This window comes from Lathamus discolor, chromosome 4, assembly GCF_037157495.1.
Source record: "Lathamus discolor isolate bLatDis1 chromosome 4, bLatDis1.hap1, whole genome shotgun sequence".
Taxonomy (NCBI): Eukaryota; Metazoa; Chordata; class Aves; order Psittaciformes; family Psittacidae; genus Lathamus; species Lathamus discolor.
The window spans coordinates 18,536,860-18,564,186 of NC_088887.1; the positions used below are offsets into that span (position 1 = coordinate 18,536,860).

Genomic DNA, 27,327 nt, shown 5'->3' on the forward strand with positions numbered 1-27,327 from the left:
GCACCACTCCTGCCCTCCTCCACGGACAACCGCGGTTTGCACGCAATTTTCTCTGAATGCAATTCCTCTTTATTCACATGGGATTCATTTTGCTTTAAGCTTGAGGAGTACCTGTCGTGAAGGCGCGACTACGACAGGTATTTTCACACCGTCACTCGCCGGTAACAGCTATTTCAGAAATGCCCTTTCCGGCCAACGGCTGCATTTGAACCCAGTGTCATCTGCTCGCCCCTCTGTTAGTACGGCGATTAACCACTCCCACTACACAAGGTCGGCCTGGCGGCAGAACGCTTCACGGAGGCTGCAGGAGACACGGGGAGAACAACCCCCCCTCTCCCCAGTGGGAGCGGCTCCTCCCTATCACCCCGCTGTTAACCCATGGCCGCAGCCTTCCGAAACCCCCCAACGCCGCAGGGGGCACACGTCCCCCCCCCGAGTCAGACACTGGGGTGGTGACGGCTGAGTGAACCACAACAAGATCCGTGTCTCCCCCACGCCACCCAGCGCCACCAGCGATCACCCCATCATAAACAGGAACGCGTCGGGAAGACAGGCGGGTAGGGGAAGTAAGCGGTGCAGGTGAGGTGTGACTGAAACAACGCTACGTGCGGCGTGAAGGTTTACATGTCAAATAGACCCTGGCCAAAAGTGAATGGAAGGCAGCAGCACGCCTGCGCAATGCCGCGCGCAGGCTGCATCGGGGGGGTAGGGGTGAGCGGGGAGGGGACGCATGCGCGGTGGCGCACCTCCCGGTGGAAGGGGGAACGTGGGAACGAGGGAAGGAGAGGTGGCGCATGCGCAGATCGCAGCCGAGGCGCGGTGGTGTGGCGGCTGCGCAGTGGGGCGGTGGCGGGGGGGGAGGGGGGAGAGGAGGAGGGGCTGGGGAGGAGGGGGGTGGGGGGTCCGAGAGTGAGGGAGGGTTTATCGTGCGGCCGATTTTGGTTAAAATATTCAAAATGGCGGACGGAGGAGCAGCGAGTCAAGATGAGAGTTCGGCGGCGGCGGTGGCGGCAGCGGCAGGTAATCATTACTGCGTTTTACATATTCATATTCATACTCGCACACGGGGCCCCCCCGCCGCCTGCCCGCCCCGCTTAGCATAATTTATTAGTACTCAGGATTATTATAATTAACGGCACAGGAGGGAGCGGAGGGGGGGAGAGAGAAGGAAAGCAGCCTCTCCGTGCAGAGAGATACACACATACATGCATACACACACGCACACACACACACACACACACCACACACACGCTCCCTCCCTCACAGGGAGTCGCATTCGCACCCTCCCGCATGCCGGGGCACCGGCGGCGGGGCAGGCAGCGGGGCGATGGGGGGCGGTGGCTCAACGGCGAGGCGGTCGGGTCGGGGTGGGGAATCGGTGTTGGGTGGGAGGGGGGAGGCGGGAGGAGGGGTGAGGGTGAAGCCATGAGGGGGGATGCATCCCCCCACCCAAAAGCGGCCCGAGGTGGGTAGCTACTTCCCCCCCCTCCCCCCCCGGCCCGCACGCCCACAATAAAAGCCGCTTTACATATTCGTGGCGGGGGAGGTGGGGGGCATGGATGCCGCTGGAGCGGTCCCGGCGCCGGTCGAGAGGGAGGGGGGGGAACGGCCCGCCGGGCTGGAGGGAGGCGGGCGCCCCCCCGAGTGGGCTAGGGTCCGCCGGCGGCAGGACGGAGGAGGACGGGAGTGCTGGCCGCTCTGTGTGGCCGGGTGAGCGACGAAGACTTGGGTTTCCTCATCTCTCTTCTCGTTAACTCCCCCTCGCATCACCCCAGCCGAGGTTATTTCCCCAGAGCCTGGGGCCTGGAGGCATGGGGTGGATAGGTGCGGATAGCCCCGGGAAGGAGGCAGAATGAGAGCGTGGTTTGGCTTTTTATGCAAATAGCCCCCCACCCCCCAAGGTGTGGGGTGACTTATGGGGTGTGCGGGCAGAGTTTCTCCGTGCTCCCCTCCAACGGGAACGGCCGCATGTTTTGCACCCCCGAAGGCTGGATCTGCTCTGGCAGAGGTGCTTGCCCTCCTCCCCTTTTGCCCTCCTGCTTTCACAGCCCCGAGGGTTTGCGGGGATCAGGGCGTTGCGGCCACAGGGAAACTCCCCTCTTCCTTCAGGGTGCTGGGCACCCGGGCCCATGTCCCCTCGCCCTGGGTACAGGGGCAGGAGCTGCTGGTGGTGGTGGCAGCCCGGGTGGGCTGGCACAGGGGTTGCGAGTCCCTTCCCTGTCCTTCACTCGATCGCTCTCTCTTTCCTTCTCATTTGAATAATGTCTAATTCGGGGAGGTTTATATTATTGAAATGGCCGCCTGGCTTTCCCCGCCTCTCATGTTTAGTAATTCAGACCTTTAATAACAGCCACTCAGAACCCAACGCCGTGTTTATATTTTACATTCGCCCCATGTGCTTTTGTGGTTCAATATGATTCTTCTTTCTTGCTCTCTCGCTTTTTTAAAATTTTCTTGGCAACCCACAGGGCCCCTAGATCAAGCCCAGGCTGTATGAGGGGAGGAGGAGGAAGAGCTAGGCCCTGGCTGCTCTGGCAAGCGCCTAGGCCTCACTCTCTGTGGCTTGATTTATTTACTAATAACCAAAATGACACCCCCCCATCTCCACTCCTCCCCTGCCAGCAAAAATAAAACCCTCCTGGGGCTTGAGCAGTATCAGGTCTGCTCATAGATTCTTAAACACCCATGTCTTTTAAATAAGGAGCTTATTTTTAATTTATCAACTCAAGACTAAAGGTGTTCCTTTCATATCTGCTTTTCAGAGGCTTGGGCATTTTTGGTCCCTTTGTCCTTGATTCTTTTCCTTAAAGGAGAGTTGCTTCTAGTTTACGTTTCCTGGCACTGAGAGAGCTATAGAAGACACACTCAAAATCTGACCAGCTTTCTTCCTCCTTCTGAACACAAACAGAATTGAACACGTTGGGGATAATCTTATTCACCTTTTTGCTTAATGTGGATGCAATCTACACAGTGTGGTTTGTCAGATGCTTTTGTCGCTGCTTGTATCTTTGACTGTTCTGGGTTTGGGTTTTCTCTTTTATTTTCCGTTTTTGTTTAGATTTGACTTTCATGACAGAAGATATCACTAGGCAGTACAGGGTCTAGAAAGGAAGATAAGTTTTCTGTGATTGTGTCATAAGAACACCAAGTGAAAATTGAAATTCTCTTAAATTGCCTGGAGTAATTCAGTTTTGAACTGGATATTGCTCTACTGAGAAAGAAAACAAATGGGCTACGTTATTAGAAAGAGGTAGTAATTAAAAAAAAAAAAAAAAAGAAATATTTCGGTGGGGACGGGTTTCAGCTGAAACTGGAGGTTTTTATTAGTGACCATTGTTTTCACCCCGTGGGGAAAAAGGACCTAACAGCAGGGTACTTCCAAGTAACAGTGCCAGATCAGCATGTAAGCATCTTTTCGATTTGACTGGGAAGAGAGTTAACATACAAATGCAGATGGTGTATTTTGTAATTTGGTGCTAAATTTAATCTGTCACAAAATACTATGCTGCAGTGAATGAAAAGCATTTTGATTTAAAAAATAATAACTCGGGTTATTTATCCTTTTTCTTCACTCTTGGTGAAGACAGGCCTTGAATGCTAGAAGGAAAAAAATGTGTAGAAGTGGTAATGATACTGTTCAGGTGACTGTTTCACAGACCAGCAGCACAAGGCTGGCTGGACAAAAAGCAGTAATATGATTTCACGCTGTAAATAGCGTATGTTTCTGCACTTGCTTCACAAGATGTGGTCAAGCCGATGATGTCATTGGCCAGAGGACAAGGTGCAGTTAATTTGATTTATTGACCTGGGGTGAGGTGCAGCACTGAAACCTTCTCATAGGGAAACCATTTATCTGAGGACAATTTCCTTTATAGCAGCAATTTAACCACTTCTGAGACTGTAGATATTTTATCCAGCATGATAAAAATGTACATCGCATCTTGAAAACAAAACTTCTTTTGTCACCGAGGTTTTAGTAATTTTTATAGGCTGTCATACTGGACGGTGGCCTTGTATGGTCTTATGGCTGAGCTGGGGTTTATAACTCTGAATTCAGGTATTTACATGCCAAAGTACAAATTTATTTCTCTGAAACATATATTTGTGTGCCTGTATTGTAGCTTAAAATTTTACTGGAACATGATGTGGGTAGAAATGTGTCCTCACCCATGAAGCCCGTCAGCAACACATTAGTGGAAGACCCTTTTTCTAAACTGTGGTGTCATCTTCATTTGTCAGAAGGTGCTGAGTCTGATAAGTGGGTATTACTTCTCAGTCTTGAGTAAAGACTTTTATGTTAGTTTATCACTGGTGGGGTTTTTAGCTGTTTCTTGGACCTTTATCAGTGGTGGGTTGGAGAGTAAAAGAAACTTTTTTTTTCTTCCCTATGGACTGTGGTTACAGTGGAGAGGTGTGCTACTGTTGCTTCCTAATTTTTACCAGGGAAATATATTATCCTATTTCTGCTGTCCTTTCAGCTTTTGTGTTATTACAGCCAGAAGGAAGAAGGCTTGTCCTCCCCATGAAATAGTTCCCCTGCCTGATTACTTCTGCTTGCTTACCAAGGTGTCTCTGCCCTTTATCTCTTGTATTTTCTTTTTTCCTTTTTTTTTTTTTTTTTTTCAAAGAAAACTGACCAGTCTAAGAGCAGGTTGGAGAACAGGCTAAGCCGTGTCAGTAGCCATGCTACTGCATGTGGTGCAGAGTTGTGAAGGTGTGTGACAATATGGTGATGCCCAACTAGAGGAGCTAGGGGCTTACTCCTCGCTTTCTAGAAGGAAGGGGGGAAAAATCTGTACTTCCCACCCTTTCATTTTAACAGGAAAAAAACACACCTCAGGTTTCATGTTGCTACCAGTTTTTCAAGGATTAGCCTGCAGTAATAATTCAGCTAGTAAGAGTTAATGCTGACTTGATGATGCTGAATGTGGATAGCTTCTGGATGCTTGTTTTGGTTGAGTAATGGTGCTGATGTTTGGAGTTGCCTCACTCGGTGGAATCTGTGAGGTAGCCTTCAACTCTGTCCCTTAAACCTGGGAAGCACCAACATACTCTGTGTTAGGAATCTCTTACATGGCATGAAGAAGTGCTGTTTCTACTTCTGCTCGATTGTAATAATGCCTTAGCCGGAAAAATGAGATTTTGGACACCATTTTCAATTAATCTCTGTTAAATTTCAGGTGGTAAATTCCGTGTTTACCATAGCTTTTTTTTTTGTTGTTTTCCTTATGTTCAGATGCTCAAGGATGCAAAAATTTTGAAATTTTGGGGTAAATGTTTTGTCCATGCTCTCCAGAATGTGTTGGTGTGGGTTTTTTTTTTTTTTTTTTTAAATCATCTGTCATCCAGCTCTTTTGTTAAATAATGTTCATCTCCTTTAGAGACATATTGGTTTTCTCTCCTGGTTCTCAGCAAATTTGCGGTAGTTTTATAGCATGCAGTAGTTTTCTTTTATAGCAAGCAGTTTTCGTTTGCTTTCCTCAGATTTTGGCTCCTGTGGATTTCATGACTTCAAACCAGATTACGGCATTTTTAATGTGCAAATTCCAGTCCAGTTAATTTTCTTACATTTTTTTTTTCCAGCATCCAAACTGTTGCTGCCCATAATCTCAATGCTGATACTTTATGCAGCTGACAATGAGGCAGCAGCCTCTGCTACTTGCACTTGAGGCTTTATTATTTTCATTTTGAGAGAATCAGTGGCAGTTGTGGCAAATGACTGGCTTTTATGACATGTATTTTCAGTCTCTGTGACAAAGCTGTTGTCAAAAGAAGCTGTTGAACAAAATTAAGTATGACTTGAATGTCCCAAATGTGGTATGCTTGGTTGGAGTGCTTAAGTTAGTATGTGAATGAAAGATTATCTCATGTTGCTGGATAGACTTAGTGCTGGCTATTTACTACTACCTAGATTTGCTCCTCTGTTAACAAATTTTCCCCACCCCTTTTCCTAATGTGTTACTCTGTTATACAGGGCAAAAAAAGGGTGGGATTTTTTGGCCTGGGCAGGGGAGATATATTTTTAAAAAAGATTCTGGTCTTGTTTAGGGTGTGTTAAGTAGTTGCTTGTATTTCATTTGCAATTTTTTAGCAATTGCTAACCTAAGAAAAAAATGTAGGCAGATGTATTTTCCTTTCTATAGTTCTTTACATTAAATTTCTTGATTGTGTGAACAGGACTCGTGCTGCTTAATGCACACTTATTTTTTTCTCTGTAAAAAAGGAAATAAACTGAAGATCTCAGTATTATTCCTTTCACAAGTAGCTATGAAATATCTACATCTGTTAACATAACTGTGTTACGAATTATGAGCTCTACAGTGTGTTACGAAGTCTTTGCAGAAGGAGTTTGTGATAGGCCGCTACTGGCTTATTGAAACTAATTGAGTTAGTTTAGGGTTAATAAACAACACAGTTGAATGGTGAAGTGTTCATTTGGTATAGAGGGTTTTCTATGTTCCAGTCCTGAGTTTATCACCAGTTTTGCTTTCTGTGCTGTTCTGGGCTAAATCCATGTAATGGGAATTACAGAACGCATTTTCACAAGAGTGTTGCTGGGGGAATAATTAGCTAATGATCTGTAGTATCTCTGAAGGTAAGAGTAATCTGATTCTTCTGCTTTAATGTGTAATTGTCCAAGCTTGTGCCCAAGTTAAACTTTGCTTAGGATGTTTCAGTGCTGTTCATGTGCTCTCATCAGAGATGAAGTCCTCCTATTGTAAAGGTACAGATTACTGTCAGTTCTAACTACAATGTGGTGTAGATCTGCTGTAGGGTATGCGGTTCAATGACAGCTTAAATCAACCCAAGCCTGCTCTCCTCTCCCTGTGTGTTCCTGTCCCCTTCTGCACTGGTGCAGATGCTTGCCTGATTCCTTTGCTGAGCTAGTTCAGAGAATTAAATTGGTAGAAAACAAGCCTTGCAAAAAATAATGAATAGTTTTTTTTTGTTTGTTTAGCTCTCTGAACTGGCTTACAATAAGATTAGACAAATAGCAATACCAGTCAAGGAAGGGAACAAGAAGCGCACATGTTAATCCAAGTCTTCCCATAATTTTATTCTCCCTGATGGCTTTCCTGTTGGCATAAGTGGGGAGTCATGCTCTCACCCATGTGATCCTACTATTTACTTGGCACCTGTTCTAGTACTTGATGGTTTCCGGGATGCTCTAGTTTAACTTGCTAACCTGTTGGAAACCTATGCCTAGATGATTTATGTCTTGGGTTTGTGAGTTGGGGTTGGCTCAAGAAAAGCCTTCAAGTGCAAGAGAGGGAGAGTAGAACCATGTGTGTGAAAGTGGAGGAGGCAGAAAGAAGGAATCTTCAAAGCAGCAGCATGCCTTTTGGTTGCCTTAGTTGAGTTGTATAAACCACTGTGAAACCAGTTGATTGTATTGATGAACTCAAGTCAATCTAAAATGGTACTGGCCCAAGGGAAGTGGTGAGGATGGATAGCCATGGGCACTGTGCTATTTCTCCTGTGCTACCAACAGGCTTCACATAGATCACTGAAGCCAGTGATGAAACTGCACTGAAGTAGAAGAGTAGCTAAGAAACCAATATATGGTGACAGTTTGGTGTGGGTTGTGCTATCACAGGTATGGTTGCATTAGTGGTAGCAATGGCAGAAACTCTCAAATAGAATTTATGGAGGAGCCTTTTGAGTGGCTCCCATTATTTTAGTGCTGCTTAGTAAGACACCTCTCTAAAAAGGACTGTGGCTTAAAAGGACATATTGGCAAAAGTACTTGGAAAATTAGACACTGTTACTTGTGATGAATTTTGGACTGATATCCCTGTAAAGCAACCTTAAAGAAACAAGAAAACCCCAAATGCCCCAAACTCCCCACAAACCAACAAAAAACAACCACCAAACACCTCAAGCATAACTGTTTTAGTCATTTAACATGATCCCTCTGAGACAGATTTATCTTTTCTATAAATTGTGATATTGTGACAAGGAGCCTTTTGCTCATCATTCCTTCTTCTCCCACCTCCCTCTTCCCCTCCCCACGCCCCCAATCCAATTTGGTATAGAAATTAAGTAGCTTATAACAGGGCATAGAGTTTGACATGGTATGACAGGGCATGGAGTTTTGGAAAAGGAAGACATGAACAGCTAAGTTACTAAAATAATAAACCAAGCTGAAGAAATAAAAATAAGTTGAGAAGAAAAACCTGTTGAATCAGGCTGGAGATGGAGCTTGCTTATTCCCTCCTCCCCACCTTTTCTTTAAGGGCTGGTAGGAAGTCAACATCGTTTCTGCAGTGAGCTCCTTCGTTGTTTATTCTTTGTCATTTGGATGATTCAGTTTTACTTGAAAAATACCATGTGATTTAGTAATTGTGCCTGACCATACCAGGTGAAGTTGTCGCTTTATACTATCTGAATATAGCAGAGGGGGGAGAGATATACAGCAAATACAGGTACAAATGACTCAGATGTTTGATGAATCACTAATTTCTATGTTATTAGTTAATGCAATCTACTGAATGAGAAACGAGATTCAAGTTTCTTTCAGGAACCCTGTTGCAAAGATTCCTTTCTAATTATTCATAATTTGTTTCTTACCTGTTGACCTTTGGTAACTTATTGTTTTTATTTGAATTTTCAAACATAAGTTTAAATAGAGAGCTGAATTTGCTTATTTCTAAGGTTGCAAGGTTATGGATATGCCAGGAAATACTACCCCTACCTACTACTCCTTTGGGAATGTTTCCCACCTTATCCTGCAGTGCATGTACACACTCAGGTGCACATAAGCTTTGGGAAAAGTACCAAAACCTTGGGCTGGGGACAGCCTCTTCTTGCTCTGATTGTATCAGTGGAAGACATGACTGCTTCTGACTGTTGGAGGTTACTGTTCCCTTGCCTCTATTAGTGGATCTGCCCATTTGGGTACTGTCTAATCCATTTCAGTTAAAATTGTCTGGGTTAGTAAAGACTGTGGTCTAAGCTGCCCAAAGTAGCCCAGGTAATTCTGATTGAAATCTGGGTGAGGGATTGTCCGAGTTGCTTTGTCATCATACCTGAGGGTACAGTTCATGGTACACTTGATCCAATTTAAGGGTGGGTTGTTGCCAAAAAGAAGCAGGAACATAAGCAGGAAGAGTATTGAGCTGCCGCCTTCTGGACTATTGTCTCTTCTGACAGAGCCTGTGTAAAACTGCTGGCAGAAATGGATTGGGATTGTGTGGAGAAACTGGAGGTAGGAGGGCAAAGGGAGCAGTAACTTTCCACTTGTAATGTTTGATTCTGAATGAGGATGTCTGTTCTCAGTGTTAAAGACATGCTCCTTTTCAGGTTTTATTGAACTTTGCAGTGCTACTTTCCTGGTTTTATTGAATTTATGTTGATCTGAACTACACAATGTAAATTGTTATGAGTATTTCCAATATCTCAAGTGAAGCATGCAATTTACAAGTCATTTCCCTTAAATGAACTTTTATTACAAGATTATCTTCGCTTGCTGTTCCATTTTAGTCAGGATATAGTTAGTTTAGACAGTTTATGGCAGCAAAGCTGAACATGGGAATTTGGGATTAGCTTTCAGAACAGTTGAGAACTTCTGCATATTTTAGTTTGAGGTCTAGCTTTTGACTTCAAATCAATCACAATGTCTCATGCAGCAGGTTGCTTCAATCACATCATTGCTAACCCTTATTCAACTATTATTTCACTGTTACATAGCTTTTCTTTCGTTAAGGATAGGGGTTCCCGAGTAAGGAAGACACTATCACATCTATGCTGCCTGTTGAATTTTGCTAACTACTGTCCTGGAAAAATGTGTAGAAGTAGCAGCAGGACAGACTTCGAGTGAAAGCTGTCAAATGAGGACATGTCAGGTAGAAACGTGTAATCCAGAAAGCCCATTGTTTTCCAAAGTTGATTTTGCTCAGTTTTTGTAAAAGAACCAGGTCTTCTAAAGTTGCAGAAATCTCATGTGTCTGGTTTTAAACCAACCTTTGCTTATATCCCCGTTCCCCCCAGTATATGTAAGGTTGTACAAAGAAGGACTCAACAGTCTGTTGCATGTTCTTCACCTCTGGCTCAGGCAAGTGCTGAACTGCAAATTCTTTGTATTTGGGGGTTAATAATCAAAGGAGCCATCTCTGGTTTTACACTCTTTCCTAGGTGTCTGCTGTTGGAGGAACCAAACACCATAAATCCCTCACTTTCCCACTTATTTCTCAGTTCATCTTAAGTGTTGTAAGTGGTTCTTTTCCTATCCAGAAGTGTTCAGGAAAGATGATGTTCCTTGCCTGCTCTGCACATTTTTGGCTCTGGGAAACAATGAAGAGGTTGCTCCAAGGGCTTTTCTCCAATTTTTAATTCCTTACCAGGAAACTAGAGAACTGGAATCTGCTTTTGTTGTCTTACTTTGTAAAGATAAGGGAAGGGTATAGGGTGGGTGTTAAAAGTTCAGCCTCTGTTACTGCTTCGTGCAAAAAGTCTACACCTGAGTGGCTTCTCAGCTCCTGAAGACCCACTGAGGGTCTTGAGCATGTTTGAGAATTATCTTACAGAAGGGAACTGCAGAAATCTGTATTATTTTTGAGCTTATTTAATTTCTAGCCTATTCTTTTTCTCATTGCAGTGGGAGGCAATAGCATTGTAAAGAATACCTCCTCTCAGTTCTGACAGATAAAAATGCTGTGTTTTATCATGATAAAATTTAATTTTATTTGAAATTATGATTGTACTTTGTGTGGTTCAGTTCAGTGGTGAAGAAGGGACTTGTTCCACATACGCCGAGGAATGACTAAGGCCCAGTACCCTAAAACTTATTCAGAACATGCTTTAGTGTTCTGTGTTGGGAGCAACTACTTTATTATATCATTCTCAACATAGTTAAAATTTAAAATGAATCTGGGCACATCTTACAATCCATTTTATTAATATCTGTAGTAAGCGTAACTATAACAACTATCAGAAAATGCAAAGAATCCAGCATTGTATTTGTGCTTAGACACTTAAGTTTTCAGTAATTGTGGATGATAAACTCTAAAACAGTGAAAAGGGTTTGCTGTATGGAAGTTTGAATATAAGAGCATAAAGCATTAGAATAGTCATTTAGCATCTTAAATCCGCTTGCCTTTCTCAACTTGATTTGCCGGCGGAGAGAAGAGGGATAGATAGTGTTTCTTGTGACGTCTCTAGTCGGGTTTACAAGTGTCGTGGGCATCTCTAAGGATCCTATCAGGAAATTTTCAATTGTTGCTTCTGTTACAATATTGAGAAATCAATAATACAAGAAAAAATACCATGTATGAAGGTGGGCCACTGTTTACCTCTTCTCATTCCCCAATCTAGTGTGAACATAAGCAAAAGTTAGACTTAACAGAAGGACTGATGGGGAAAACCTAATTCAGTAAGTTCATTTTAAAGTTATATAAAAAGCTCTCTGAAGTCTTGAGACAATCCATGATCTTTTGTGTGCAGTCAGAGAAGACACATTAGTTGCTTAAGGGATCACATAATGTCAGTCTTTCAAATAGCAAAATTAATTGCTGGCACAGTAGTTTTTTTTTTTTCCCAGTACTTATTAAGTAGTGATTTCGTACTATGTGGGTCAGAGCTAGAAATGCTGGGTTACTAACAAGGGAATCTCATTGCCATTTGTTTTATATGTATGTCACAAACAGGTCTGTGAATTTTATGATACACAGCAAGAAATTTATTCTCAGAACTGCAGAGAAGTTAAGAACTCTGCATTTCTGATGTAACTTTCTTGAGGTTTTATCAACTTGTGTCTTCCAGTTTTCTGAGTTTTTGGCAGTTGTATTAACTATTTTCAGTGTATTAGGATATATGCTTGTATAAACAAGCTATTAGCACCAAAGGCAGTATCTGTAAAGTTTAGAAAAACATGTGGAAGATTGTTTATTTCTTTACTTTTTAGTGGCAGGGAGTGGATTGACACACTAATAATTTCCTTAGAATGTGTTGTCAATTTACTGTAATCTCCCAAGTACCTTTCATATTGTGGAAGGTTGGTTAAACTGGAGATTTTTATGGTGTCATTATACAAGTAGTGATCATTTTTGGTTGTATGAAATAATACTAGAACACTGAAGACAGAAGCATATGGGGTACAGCTGTGTGTTAATCATCTGTAACTGAAACTCGTGTTATTGTTTGTATTCTCTAATACTTGTTGAGACAGCATTATACAGAGAGCAGAGACTGGAGAGACAGATTACTTCAGTACTTCTGTCTTTGTGTGTACTTGGTAGTAATAGAGGAAGTGTGCAACAAGGGCGCAAAGCCAATATAGAAATGTGATGCTCTTGTTTGACTGGTAACTGGGACAGTTTGGGTTGTTTTTTTTTTTTTCTTCTTATTGAAACTGCCCCCCCCCCCCCCCCCCATCAGTGGATCCTGAAACTGTTCAGACATTGACTAATTACATATGGTTGTCTGGGAGTGTTCTTTAGTCCAGCAGTAACATATGGATTGCTCTTCACGAGCCATTGAGGTATCAGATAAACATACTTTACTATATAGTATGGTCTGTTAAAATGTGTTTTGAATTTGGTGCTAATCAGCTTTGAGGTTGAACTGTGAGACACTGGTATTACTAACCTCCAAATCTTGACTTTCTTTAATTTGGCAAGTTAATATGAAGAAACTAATTTCAAGTGTGTTTTCCTTTATGTGCCTTTGTAATACTGAGGGATTTATTTCAACAAATAGTTGAGATTGCAACATCAAATGTGGCATTTGTGCATTGTTAGTCACAAACCCAATTGTGACCCGATGAATTGTCAAATGCGTAGCTTTTCTGGGGAAAGGTTGAATCTCTGAAGTTTTTATATTTATGAATGGTAAGGAGCTGGGAATAGCAGGTATTGCTCCTGTAAAAAAAGAAAGGACTGTTTAGAGGAAAAGGGCTGATGTAATTATTTGCAAGAAAGCTACTATCCTTGTTCTGAGAGCCCTGCAGGTCTGAAGCATTGCACTTAGCAAGTGCATACGAGAAACATGCACTGGTGTTTAAAGGCCCTGCTGGGGCAGTCCCTAAACAAAAGGAGTTGTGGGCTCTAAACATGGAACATGTTCTTTATTAGTTTCTTCTGCTTCTTTATGATAGTTCCAGTTTGACTATCTGTCTAAGAACTAGGAGATGTCTTTTGTATACGACTGCAGTCATATGCATAGGAGGGGGAAACACAAAGAGAAGAATTGCCCTGCACTGGAAAAATGGAGTAACACTGGGGAAGAAAACCATCATTTTTTCAGTTAGACTCCTTATCACATGTATACTTTGTCAGACCCCTTTATGTGTGTCGGAGTGTTTAAAAAGTCTCACACCGGGTGACTAAAATAAAAGGCATTGAAAAGGCAATCTACTTACAATAATATCTTACTTCCTGTGTTGTTAACTAGATTTGTATTTGAATAAGAACATATATTTTGTGGCGGCACAGGTGCTCCTTGATTCTGCAGTGAAGGCAGTATTCTGTGCTTGATACTAGCTAGTTGCCATGACAACAGTTATGATGTCATGAATTCAGTACAGTGACTTCACTGCAGTGTATTTTATCTTTATTCTCAGTTTTCTTCCCATCTTGCTAGCAAACCAAGCATCATCTGTATGTGATACTGTGACTTGTTTTTATTATGTGATAATGATGACTCATAGCATCCTCATCTCTCTCTCAAATAACCCTAATTGCTGCTTACCTTTAAACTCATCCCAGTCTGGGAAAGAGAGACCTTGCATTTTTGGTTATCTATCCCAAAAATTTTGCTGATAGGAAAAATACTTTTTTAATCATTCAGATGTGATTCTTTTCAGCTGAGACAAGTGTATATACTTTCAAACCTGAAAGTGGGACAGTACCAGTGTCCTGTTATGGTGCTTCTCCTGGAATAATTTGTTCAGTTCTGGCTTGCCATTCTTAGTCCTGTTCTTTTCTGAAGTAGGTGAAATGTTTTCTTAGTCTCTTTTTCCAGGGTTTGTTGACCTGCAAATTGTACCAGGAAACTTCCTGCCCGTCAGTCTTCAGAAATGGTCATTGGTTTTCTGCTCTCTGAGCACTTGCATTTATCACCAGGTTGTGCACCTCCATTTCACAGGTAGCAGAGCTGATTGTTCAGTGCATGGTCTTACCCTGTCCTCCGTTGCTTTCTGATACTCAGAGAGGTATTTAGCATTCTTCATATGATTTTAAAGTGATGTGACGTACAAGTTTAGCGCTAGTAAAACTGCCAATAAAAACATTAACTAGCCTGCATTTCTGCTGTTGACATGACTGTGTCTGTTTAGAGCTGGCTTATTGGTTTAACTTAAAGGTTGCCTGAGAATTCTGGGGTGACATTACATTATCATTAGATAGCATGAAGTGTGTTGAAAGTGGTATGCCAGGTATTTTTTCTAAGCGTGTTATTTTTCCTTTGCCAGTAAAAAGTTCTTCACCTTTGGCTTAATTTGATAAAGGTAGTTTCTGTGAATAATAAGACCCAAGTATGTCATTGTGTGTTGAAAGCCTTTTTAATAACAGGTGAAAATACAGGACGTGGTGATTTCTTCCCGTGGATTACTGCTGCCGCTATCATTTGCATTAAATTGTATTGAGCATCCATTTAGGTGAGGTTAGAATTAAATATCCATTTAGGTGAGGTTAGAATTAAATATCCACTTAGGTGAGGTTAGAATTAAATGACCTCTTCACATTTTTCTTCTGAAAAAAGATGGAGACTTGAAAAGCACCCACTAGCAAATGGAAGTGTGTCATGGACAGCATGTAAGGAAGATGAAAAACACAACAGAAAAATCAATGTTGCAGTTGTGTTTCTGCAGAAAAGGCAAAATATCATGTGTAGCCTGTTACTGGTGATAAGCATATAACGGAATTGAATTGCTGCAATTGGAGTTAAGAATATGTGATTGAGATGGTTTTGTTAATGAGCTACTAACATGGAGCAAACTGCAAAATACTGTTTCGGGTACTGTTGTTCCCATTACCTAAGTATCTATGCTTGAACATTTGCTGGTTTAGGTTGGTAGCAGCTGTGCTTAGTAGTTTTATATTAATAGGTACAAATGTGCTAGTGATGAAGTAGCTTGTGTTCAATTCCCTAAATGCTTTTTCAAAACTGCAGATGTTTTTATCTTGCTGTAACACCTGTGCACATAGAGGTTTTTATTAATTTTACTTTTTAATTTTTATTAATTAAGATTAAGGTATGATTTGATAGCTAAAGCTTTTGGTCTTCTGGCTAGGTTTAGGTGATCCTTGGAGTAACCTTTTTATAATTTAGGTGTTGATTTTTTTTTGTTTCTGTTCATTTCTAAAGATGTCGATTTTCAAGATATAGCAATTTATGAAGCCAATAAAATTCTGTCCTCTAAAGACAAAGTTTCTGTTAGAGGACAGGGCACAACTAAAAAAGGTGTGTGTCTACCTGTGATGCTGTTTATAGCCTACCCCCGCATACTGGAAGCAGCAGTGGGTTAGGTTACCTGATATTCAGAATGATGATAGATGAAACAGGTTCATTCATGACAGGTTAATAGGTCAGAAGGGAGCCCTGAGCAAGAACTTAACTTTAGAAGTTAAGCTTTTCACTAGGTGCTCTCTCTGAAACATGTCCCTGGCTTTTCCAGCCTCCTAACTTTACTGCAGTAGCAAGCAGCCCTTCAAGCCTCCACTTTCTTGTTATTTCCTTTTTCATACACTCAGGTTCTGAACCAAATTTGGCTGTGGGCTGTGAAGCAGGCACTGCAAGGTGACCCATCCAAACATCCTGTTGAAGCTGCTGGCCTGGAGAAAAAGTCTGTAAAGCTGCAACCAAAAAATACAGAAACACCACCATTAGTTGTAGCCTCTGAACAACCACAAACTCCAGCCACTATGTGCCACTGTATCCTAAAATGCAAGCTACTTACTTTGCCATTCTTCCAACAATACTGCCATTCTTCCATGCACTACTAGTACTGGTGACAATTTAAAAGACAACTTCTAGTCTCTATGTTTAAACAAAGCATGTAGAAGCCTGTAATATGAACTAGGAGTTAACCTTGGTGTTATGCTGTATTTTTAAGTAGAAGCAATGGCACTGAGATAATTCCAATTAGCTTATTTATTTTCCGAGTGCCAGTGGGCAAGAACAAAACTGGTTCTCATAAAATAATTTAGAGTAGAATAAAAGACAGAACTGAATGTTGAGGTTGTTTCATGTAATAGTTCTAAAAGAAAACAGTTGGTGTGGGATGGAGTGGTAGTGTTTTCTTCTTGTTGGTCTCCCCCCCTCCCCCATCATCCCATTCTTGTATATTTTAAGTTTGAGAAAGGGAAGCAGGTTCCTTTCTGATCTGTGAACTGCAGATAGTCCGTATGCCCATCCACTCATGAAAGAGAACAAGGGACTCGCACAGCAAAACTTAGTTTTGATTTTTCCACGACACTTGGAATGGAGCCCAGGACATGAAGTTTCCCTTCATTTTCACGTACTGAAGTTCTGTAGAGGTAACTAAACCGCTACAAAAAAACCTCCTGTACTCCCCTTTTACTTCTTCAGAAGAATCTGCATGGCCAAGACACCTGCAGTATACATTCAGTCTGGCATTAACTGCCATAATATAATTTCTAAATACAGTATTCATTCATGCAAACACTGCTGGGAACGGAATGATCTCATCTCCACATGACTAAAAAGAGTTTTGAGTTAGCAATTTTTCATGTACAGTTATGTCAGTTTGCCACTAAGAAAGCTGCTGTTCATTCCAGGAACTCAATCCTAGAATCCTAGGTTGGAAGGAACCTCAAAAGATCACCAGGTCCAGTCCAACCTTGTGGAAAAGGGAGCCTGCATAAGGTTCTCTAGCACCTTGTCCAATCACATTTTAAAATTTCATGTTTTGAAATCAAATCAGGAGAATCTTTATCAGTACAGGGTGGCTGGCCTTAAGAAGCATATACTAAAATTGTTATAGCTGGCCTTTGCAGAGCACAAACTGCTTTAATTGGGTGCCATGTGGAAACCTCCATGACAAATATGTAAATGGAGATGGAAAATTCCTGCAGGGACCTTGGTCCACGCTGGAAGTAGTGAGGTGAGGTGCTGGGTGACGTGGTTACCGTGGCCTCAGCAGGCTGCCTGGCTCCCTTTCTCTGCAGCTCTGATTCACATTACCCAGCAGTCCTTGTGCTTTGCTATGATCAAACGATACAGCCCTCATGGAAAAACATGCTACTCAAAGCTCTGTATGGCTCCTGTAGCTAGCTTGATCTATACAATGGGAAATGATTAAACAGCCGACTTTGGCATGAAATCTCCCTTTTAATATCAACTTGCTGGAAGTGCTATGACAATAAAAATCCCCCCCCTTTTTTTTTCTTTTTTTTTTTCCTTTTTTTTCCTCTTGTTGTGAAAGCAAAAAAAAAAATCGACACTTCCTCATTTCATGTATCACTTCCAGAGCAGTTTCTGCCATTCTTTGAGTTTAATCATCAGATGTGAAACCCTGGTTGTACTTAAGCACCTATCTTTTCAGCTCTGTTTAACAGCCAGCATCTGTGCTACATGAGGCTTTTTTTCATGGGGGCCTCAACTGTTGTTTCTTCTTGCTTGCTATATTGGTGTTAAATGAATCGGTAATAAAATGAATCATTTTTCAACAATAATCATTAAATTACAGACATCAAATCATCAGTTTGTGAGGTAACTGGACCTATTTGAATAGTGAAACATTACCTTGCACACAGAAATCTATAAGTCTGGTAGACTTTCTTTAAAAAATGGGGATTCTTTTTCAGCGGTTCCTTGATGAAGAATTTGCCTGTCCTTTTGGCACTAAGTTGTAATTTTACTGAAACAAACATACCATTAGCGGTTGAAATACTGTGATACCATGCATATTATTTAGTTATATAAAGTTGTCTGTATAAATACAAATGAAAGTAGGTTAACTGTCTCCACACCCCCCCTCCCCCCAAAGAGCTCTATGAATATATCCCTAACAAATTTTAACCTACTGAGACTTAATAACTGAGGCTTCCTCCACAGTCAGTGTAGGTGATGACTCAGGAGGTCATGTCTTGATTTTTGTTTCAAATAGTAGGTATGAAGCAGTCATTTCTCTTAGTGTATCCAGATTACCATGCATACGTTAATGAAGTTTCAAGGATTAGTCTGTTTTCTGTATTATTGTAAACAAAAAACACTGGTGATAGCTTTGTATAAGATGGCATCATTTAGTGATGGTAGGTAATCCAATTTTTAAACGTGCTGCTTTTGCAGCAAAATGCAGGCTGGCTATGTAGTAAACCGAGAGAAGGCATGGCTAATTTCAGTGACCCAACAGCAGCTTTTATGATCAGACTTGTTGGTTTCTGGTTTTACTTTTAATAAGTTGGGGTTTGTGGGGCTTGGGGAAGGAGCTATATTCACACCTTCTTTATGTCTTAAGATTCTCTCCTTGCTTATCAAACACACATATGCTTACTTCCGCTGCAGTGCTGTGGTGGAGAAAAGACTTGGGCCAATGGGATAGGAAGCGTGAAGGCAGGGAAAAATAAGCCATTAGAAACTGTTTGGAGAAAGGTATGTCAGGAAAAGAACAGCTCAATAGGAAAATACTCTGCAAATTCTTTTTCTTTATAACTAGTGCACCATGTGGGTGAACTTAAAGTCTGTGTCTGTGGTGTAGTAAATGTAAAGAGATACTTGCCTGGTTGTAGTTGCAAAGTATTGTTGGAGTAAATGCTTCTTGAGGGGAAAGTCACAAACTGTCAAGGAGAAATCTTAGGATCAGTGGACTCAGTCTCTTGTCATTCAGTTATCTATTAATGCATGTAATTAAAGAGCAATTGGAGTAAGTGCAGTGTTCAGAAATAACACAACCTCAAGATTCTTGGCAGAGATCAGCGTTTCATCTGGCTTCCTAAATCTGTGGTGTTTTCATTGGCTTCTGCTTCTTGGATATCATTGATGGAGTAGAAAATGATGTTGTTTACAATAAATGCTATCTTTCATATGTAGACAGCAACAATTAATTATAAGATGAGGATAATAAACATACAAGGTTGACATCTATGTAGTCAGATTGAAGAGAAGGATCCTTGAAATATTCTCTTTAAAACAGTCTCTTTAAAACAGCTGTTATGGCAGAGATAACAGCATTTATTGGGCTCTGAGAGGATCGCAAGGTTCCATATGTGATTTCCAGGGATGATTACAGTTCTTAGTACAGGCAGAGCATTATGCATGTGGCAGATCTCTTTTGAGATAAAGGAATTTCCTTTACCATTGTGTTTTTACTAAATGCACATGAATTATATCAGTTTTGTTCTTTGATCCAGAATAAAATGAAAATCTAGAGACTACATTACTCAAGTGCTTGAGTGAGCTCAGTTGGTGGGTTTGCATTTTGATTTGTGCAGCATCTACAAGAGGCAGAAGGCAAACAGACCCTTAGGAAGAACAGGGATATCTGATATTTTCTGTTCTGCTTGAGAAGTTGTATTGGGTTTATTTCCTTTTTAGATTTAAAAAAAATACCCTGAACACTCAACTGTTTAACTGCTACTATGATGTGCTGCTGCAGAGGTGTTTTCCTTTCATGCCGCTTTCATTCAATAAGATGTACATTTTTTTCTGTATAAATGAACTCGCATTCAGTAGTGCAGTTGGTGAATTCTCCTTTTTTTTTCTTCCTGCTGTAACCCTGGCAAGCAGTTCAGTTCATCTGGGTGTCAGTGCGTTTAGTTGTGTGATCAGAATTTTCTAATGAGGAGAGGGGATGGTAAGAACTGGTTTGAAATCACTTTTCAAGTTACAAAAAGAAAAAAGAAAGGAAAGCCATATAAAATTAACAGATGGAGTATTTTATTCTTTATGGCCTTTCAGAAGGAAAAGAATAGAGATGGGTTTGGTTTTTTTTTTTGTTATTGTTGTTTTGGCTTGTATGAGTGGAACCTTACACAGTTTTATTCTCATTTTTCTCTCATGTTCACCCTTCATCTTTATCATAGAAATGTGATTCCTCTTCTGATGACTTTCCTCTGAGGTTTGTTCTCTGTGATGCAATCTTGGCATGGTTGACACAATCTGATTCTATTCACAGTTTTGCTTCCCCTTTCTCCCCCTCATATTTGGTTAATTAATTGTAATGATCTTTTTAGAGCGGTTATTTTTGCCTTCATCTTTTTTTATTCTTTCTTTTTCTGAAGCCCCAATAGCTTGAAATCAAAACTAAAGCCATGCCAAGAGGTTACAGGCTATGTAGAGGACAGAGAAGTGCCTGTAGAAGGGCACTGTAGCCACCCTGTGAATAAAAACCTTGAGTGAGAGATGTGTTGCTAGGCTTCAGTTATTGTTTTCTTTTGGCAATGAGGAGGGGGGATTGATAATGTTTTAAATAAACTTTCGGCTTGGGCTCCTTTTTGCTGTGAAAATGTTTCTACCAGGAGTAGTTTATTTTTATTTTTTTTTTTCCTTCCTGCTTTTCTCCTTCCTCAAACCCACAAGGCAGAAGTAGGAAACCCTGTAACCATCCAGGTGTGCAGGATCAGATATGAAAAACTTTGTATCTGAAGTGGATGGTTCCAGACCTTGCTCACTGGCGTTGAAGAGTCATTGACTCTTTTACCTGTGATATTGAAGAGAGTGAAACAGAGCTAGATCAGAATACCGGGATAATTTTTTTCACTTGAAAGACACCGCTTTCTCTAAAAAGTACCAGAAGAGCTTGTTTCTAGCTACAGGATACTTGTATCCCATTTGCAGTGACTTGACTTTATAAGCTTTATTAAGGTCTGCTTGAACTATGCAGGAATACCACACTTCTGGTATGCAGCTCTTATTTTTTTTGTGTAGTGGGTCACTGAATGGGTTAAGGCAGAAGATGGCCTTTGTATAGATATTTTCTTTTCCTAAAGCCAGTTTATTTGGTGACTTTGAGCAGCAGCACTGATGTGTGTTCTACTTACAACTGAGTAAAAAGGTTTTTGAAATGGGAATTGGGACAGGAAGGTGCATAATACAATAATATGTACTGTCACTACAAGGCACGCGAAAGACATAGGCTGGCCAGATAAGGGCGCATGGTACTGTTTGCAGAGACTCAAGCACAGGAAAAACCCCATGCTTGCCAAACTGCTTGTAGCATTGATGCTTCCAGTGAGCAGAAACCAGTGCTCGGCATACAAAGTCTTACGAATGTTTGACTTGAAAGGGTAGTCCAAGTATACAGTAATAAAAGCCTATTTTGTCTTTACAGCAAGGAAGGTGGTTTTTTTTTACTCTCAAAGTCTCTGTAGGAATAGTCTGTAAATGTTGGGATTGTAAACTGGCAGCAGGGATTGTAAACTGGCAACACAGCACTAAGCTGCAGTTGAGCGCCAGGACTTACATTTGTAGTAAAAACAGATTTTCGTATGTCTTTGCTGCAAAGTGGGGCATTCTGATGTTTAAAATAGTAATTTTGAAATGCCCTTCTGTGGGTTTTTGGATGATGGCAGTTAGATCACCTTTTCAATTGAGTAGCAATTCAAAGTTACTCTTTTTTTCCTGAAGTCTTGAATGTGGAGCTAACACTGCAAGTATACAACTGTGCTTGTTAGAGGAGTTTTATCCATATGACATGCTTTTATTCAAGGTAAAACTCAATGGACAAATATTAAGAAATTATATAATACTTCCTAACTTTCTTCCCAAGAATCCAGCTCTTGGTGCCTGCTGTTCTGTCTCAAGGCTACCATAATCAACTATCCTCATGTGCAGAGGAAATGAATACTCTCTGAATTCTTTTTCCATTCAATAGAGTGTCATCTGTTCTGTGGAAAGACTGCTTGACCCTATACAACAAATATTTAATGTGCTCTTTAACAGCAGCGGAGGGGAAATTGTATCATAAGGTAAAGAACTGTCCTTATAGAAAGTAGCCATAGTTCCAATTACTTTTTTTATTTCAGAATGGGGAACTTGTAATTACAAATGTTAGCTTTGGCTTCCTTCAACACTGTGAAATGAATGGGTCTAATTCAGCAACAATATTAAGTACAGAGTTGCTCTTCATCTGAAAGAAGAATGTGTCTTTACCTGTAATACCCTGAATTAATTTAATGACGTCATGACAGTAACAGAGGGTCTAGGAATGCTTGTTATAATTCATTTATAGTTAAAAGCTTATTTTTGCGTGGAGATCATGGGGAATGGCATGTCTGTTCATCAGGATTCTGGTGAAACTGGAATGTTTATATGAAGGAAGGAATGAAAGCTGGTAATGGGATGACTAGGGATAGTTAAGGATTCCTTTGTAGCACTGTTCAATAGTACTAGATGTAAAAAGAAGTGCTGGGTATTATCTTGTCCAGATTAGAAGTTTTATGTGCTAGTGGAAATTTACTGAAAGCTGAAAAATTGCCTTTCAAAGGGGCATAATAAACCCAAAGTTTTAGCATTGTCTTTCTGCTTTCTAGGCTAGAGACTTCCAGGTCTCTGAGCTTTGGTGTTGGAGCCAGCAATGGAGAGGCACTGCCTATTGCAGGAGCACTGCAACTCTTGGTGTGTAGCCATCATCACCAAATTTTAATTTTATTGTTGGCTAGGAATTCTTCTGTCTCAGCTGAAATTGCTTGAGGGGGGGATTGTTTCATAAGTATTAGCAGATACTGGCTTTTTCCCTTGAACAAAATTCTGCCCTGAGGTGTTGCTGTGTTTTCTTTGTGCATATTCAGCTAAAGGTATTTCATATACATAATGTGCTCTCTATTTGAGGTTTTGAATATTGTGAGATAAGAAATAAGGAAACCAGTTCAGTGGGATAACTACCACTGTTAACTGAGGAGCAAAGAAGTAAGGTAGGGAATGTATTAAGAGTTACCAATGTTGTTTTGGCAATAAACTTGTGTGTTGATGGAGCAAGGGAAACTGAGATACTATGTTCCATAGCAAAGCAAAACATAAAACGAAATAAAATCCTTAAATTAAGGCTTAATTAATAAGTAAAATGTTAGTATGCTACTTTAAAAGATGTTAATGTGAGTAAATTGAGAGAAGGAGAGAGAAGAAAAGAGGCTGGGACTTCAGAGATTTTTCGCTGGTTTATAGTGCCTCCAAATGATACTTTAAGCAAGTTTCCTAGCTTACATGTTCCTCAGTTTAAGAAGTTGTAGGGTTTTGATCTGCTTTCACTTTATTCAAGTAGAAAAAGAACAGAACAACAGAAAGACAAAAACCAAATGAAAAACTCACCCCCAAATCAAGCCCCCAGATAATTAAAAACTTTTATGTCTTGTTGGGTGCTTTGCAGTTTTAATGTCTGGGATGTATTTTGCACTCAGTAGATAAAATGTACAGTAATAGATAATTAGGTTTTCCCTTAGTAACATGGAATGATAGAATGGTTATGGTTGGAAAGGACCTTTGAGATCATCTAGTTCCAACCCCCCTGCATAGGCAGGGATACCTCACACTAGACCATATCAACCAAGGCTGTGTGAAACCTGGCCTTGAATACTGACACAAATGGAGTGTTTACTACTTCTTTGGGCAACCTGTACCAGTGCCTTACCTCCCTCACAGTAAAGAACTTCTTCCTTACGCCTAACCTGAGCTTCCCCTCATATTTCAATTAAGTATTGCTTAAGTAAGTAATCCCTAATGTTGTCCCACTAAAAATAGATTCTTCTGAGCAGATGTGGCTCAATACACAAAGGTATGTTCTTTTACTTCTGCCCAAGAAATGCCAAGTGTCTTGAATTTAATGTTTCGATTCAGATTTTTTTTCTCTGAATCCCCAGTCTGCTTTATATTATTCCATATTCAATTTGTAGTTTTCAGAGTGTTATTCAAGTGACAATAACCCTGTGCAGCATTTGGCTTTTATTGCGCTGTCTGTTTCAGGCTTTGGTCTTGTGATTGCTGTCAAATACCTGAATTGTGCTATTTGGTTAGCTTTGGATAATTCTCTTGGATATCTTGCAGCTCACTAACGCTTAAAGATCACAGGTGTAGTAATCCAGCACTGATAGCAGGAATCTATTTGTTTTGAATTCTTAAAAGTAAGAATTAATAAAAACTGGAAAAGAACAGCTACTAAGAATGTTTTGGCTCTGTTATGTCAGGTTCCTAAAAAAGAAATTCCATGCAAATAGAGAAGCTATTGTAGCAGCATGCTTCTCTAACTTAATTAATAGTGAGTGCTCTAAAGAGCATCCTTCATTGTTAGTGCGAATCAGTTACTAATATATGGTCACAGCTAACTGAGGAGTGACCAGCAGTGCTTTGCAAAAGGTATGCAATGAGCAGAAGGACTTAAGGAACACTCTTTTTTTAGATGGCGTTTGTAAATTGCCTGCTACGAGCAGCTGCTTTTGTGAAGTAATAATGATGTATTTGCGATATTTTAAATCAGGTGCTGTTAAAATGAAGATGGTGTCAAATGCCATTTCAGTATGGTAAAATAAGATGGAAAAAATGGGGAGGAAATGAGTCCGTCTTTGTTTAAATACCCATTAGTTATGGTGCACAAAGCCTTGTCATGAGGAAGTTGTTCCTTCTACTTTAGTTTCCTTTATGAGCCTCCTAGCTTCTCTAAAGTAAGCATGAAGGGTGTTTTTATTTGCCATGGAAGTTGTGTTGTGCCAAGACAAAAAGCAGACTCTTCTAGTAATTTTAAAGGAGATACCAGGGAGAAGTGTTCTTCTGGTGCAAAAAATAGAATGTGGTGGTATCAAGATGTGGTAAAACAATATATATTTTTTAGCACCATTTAACTGAAGCTTTCAGATTACACTGAAGCCATAGGTCTCAATGCTGCTGTTTTCATAAGCCTAATTTGTTTGTTTGTGGTCAGGATGAGGTTCCTTGTTTTTCTGCCTTAAAAGATTTGGGAAGCTTACCTAAACTCCTCAGCAGAGTTTGAGACTACTTGACAAGTTGTACTCTGTATGGACCAAACCATACCTTATTTGGGGGGACTAAAGTGCTATCTAATCCTATGTTTGTGTAAACAGTAAGGTATCCACCTCTGTCATTTAAAACAATAGCTTCTCTTTTTTCAGCAACAGCAGCTGCTCTGAGAGAAGGATGGGGAGGCCAAAAAAAGGAGAGAAGGCTTACAGTTTGCAAAGCTGGAGATGGGTGGCACTGTTGGCTTAAGGAGAACTCGGGCAGCAGCTGCCTGGTGTTTTCTGACTTTCAGTAGCAAGTCTGTTTCTGAACGAGAATACGCATATTCGAAAAGCTGAGCTGCCAAGGCAGGATTTCCTTCTTTCTGAGGCATTCTTACCTTACTGAAAAAGTTGCAAAGGTGGGAATAGCCATTGACCATTTTGTTTGACAATGCTGTTTTTATATTGACGTTTGAACTAACAAATCTTGGAAGAAGAAATAATTAAACTGGCTTAATATTGCTGCAAAATCTCATGTTCATTCAGGACTTGTTTATTAACTAAGTGCCGGAAAGCGTGAGCAGGTAGACCAAATGTAAGTATGCTTCTGTTCAACTGCAGAAAAGGACAAGTTATATCCCTCCAATCTGCCTCCATGGAACGTACTTTTCTAAAAAAGTATAGTGAGAGTGGGTGGAAAATACCTGATAGATGCCATACATGCATGTCAACACAGCTTGATGCAGGCGTATATCGAGGGGTACTAGAGGTAAGTGGAGATAGAATCTGTGGTGTTACGGTGTCTTGTGCCAACCAAGTTGATGGGTCTGTATTTTGATGATGTCCCTACTTTCTTTTTCTCTTGATGGTCTTTTTCTGAAGTTGGGTTTTATCTATACTATGGCTCCTGTAATCACACTGGCTCTTAAACCCTGCAGAAATGTTATGTCTAGTGCAGTTTCACGTCACAGTTTATCTTGTCTGCCCCCTGCTGAAGGGTATCCCCTGACCTTTGACTCTTAAGCTTTTAGACCTTTCTTCCCCAAGTGTTTTGATTTGTATTTGAACAATTAAAATCTAGCTGGTTTAATTTGCTGGTGGAGTGGAAATCTATTCTTCTTTTCAGGGCTAATTTTCCTCTGTATCAGCTTGGGGAACCAATTCCCCTAATGATGTGTAGTAACTATCTAACAAATAGTGGAAGCAGCAGAAGCATTTGCTCTTTGGGGAAGCCTGGTCCCTTTGCTTTATGTTTGTGCAGCTAACTACACCCTGGTTTACCTGTTTTGGAGAGCTGTGGCACCAGTATGACAGCCAGTTCTGTGGTGACTTATTTCCATGTTTCCATGCCCATCCAGTATTTCTTTTATTCGTGCTGCCACCTAACCACCACTTAGCTTTTGCTAGGTTGATTCTTGCTGCCACTTGCTAGGCAAGTGCTGTGGAAAGGTCAAGTGTACAGATATCAGCAGAGCATGGCAAGTCAAGAACTTTGTGTAATAAGCCATGTTTATTTCAGCATAGAATGGTGCTCATTCTAGTCTGCTTGAGGTTCTCTCTAAAGAAGCAATCTGATACTAAGTAAAATGTCTTTGGAATGAAGAAATGTTTTGCCTGATTTCTTCCCTTTCGTGGTTTGATTTTGTACTTCTGCTTTTTCTACAGACACCAGCAGGAAGCCTAGAGTTCATACTCATTCATCTTCTGAGGCTGTGGTTTGATTAGGAAAGAATATCAGGAAAGTAAAAAGAGGGTGAGAATGTGGAGGAGGAGGATGATGATGATGACAATGATTATTAGTTTGTTTTTTTGGTTTTTTTTTTTCCCACTACTTACTGCGGTCTAGAATAGCCTTGAAATCTCATGTACCTTAAAAATAAAATAAAAAACTCCTGGTTCCAGTAGCATGACAACATTTCTGAAGACCTTCCCTGAAGTATTCCCAGTGGACATGCGCAATTAAAGAAGAAGTTTAAGGTAGGATACATAATCTAAATAGTGACTTATAGAATAGAAAAGCCCCTAGATAGGTGATTGCTGTTTGCATCACAGGGGAAGGAAGACAGTATGAAAGCTACTGTTTATACAGTAGACACATTCCCTGTCTGCATCACCAGATGCTTATGACAGGTATTGTGTGAGATTTTTGGATGGTAAAGGTAAAACATTCTTCAAAGAAAAAAGTGTGGGTGCAAACAAGTTTCAAGAGAAGTCAAAAGACTCTCTGGCTTCAACTCTTTTATCTAAAATCATGTTAGTAATGATCTCAAATATTTTACATTTCTCTAATTAGTACATCAGAAGCATTTTAGTGTCGGCTGCTTTATATGACTGTCATTATTCAAAGTGTTTTATAAATTTAATTAAAACTCAGACCCTCCTGATGCACAAAACAGATTGAATTTTTATTTTCAGTTACTTTAATTGCTCTGTAAGCTCTTTATTTCCATCTTTTTTCGCTTCTACTTGATATCTGTAATCT

The 27,327-nt window shown here is 40.6% G+C and overlaps 1 protein-coding gene across 3 annotated transcripts in view; it reads left to right on the forward strand.

The window, feature by feature from the left end:
- The first annotated feature begins 385 nt into the window (after positions 1-385).
- The window catches only part of POU2F1 (POU class 2 homeobox 1), a 118,974-nt gene continuing 92,032 nt past the window's right edge, over positions 386-27,327 (forward strand). Inside the window, exons 1-2 of one of the 3 annotated variants that reach the window (XM_065676456.1) lie at positions 25,376-25,440; positions 26,511-26,822. The gene's annotated coding sequence lies outside the window, so the exon portion shown is untranslated. Of the gene's footprint in view, positions 580-962; positions 1,021-25,375; positions 25,441-26,510; positions 26,823-27,327 lie in introns of those variants that run through there. The other 2 variants (XM_065676462.1, XM_065676458.1) reach the window with 2 other exon arrangements.